Source organism: Trachymyrmex cornetzi, unplaced genomic scaffold (assembly GCF_001594075.2).
Source record: "Trachymyrmex cornetzi isolate Tcor2-1 unplaced genomic scaffold, Tcor1.1 scaffold1591, whole genome shotgun sequence".
NCBI lineage: Eukaryota > Metazoa > Arthropoda > Insecta > Hymenoptera > Formicidae > Trachymyrmex > Trachymyrmex cornetzi.
Genome location: NW_017296192.1, coordinates 20,368 through 20,635, shown reverse-complemented (window position 1 = coordinate 20,635; position 268 = coordinate 20,368).

The window sequence follows — 268 nt, the reverse complement described above, 5'->3', positions numbered from 1 at the left end:
GATGAACACGAAACTACAATTTTAAAACCGAGCCCTCGAGTGCTTTCTATTGAAAATCGAACATCACTATCACACTTTTTGCATTTTACACATTCCAATAAGGCAGAAAACACTGCCAGAAAATTCAAAATTCGATACCCGATGTTCGGATCTTCTGGTGCAGATCTCACGATCAGTCTTCAATTTTTTGGCACTGGAACTAATATTCTCGTCGGAAAGTTCTACTTTTTCGGCAATATGTCGATTTTTGGGCTGTATTTTCTTCTTG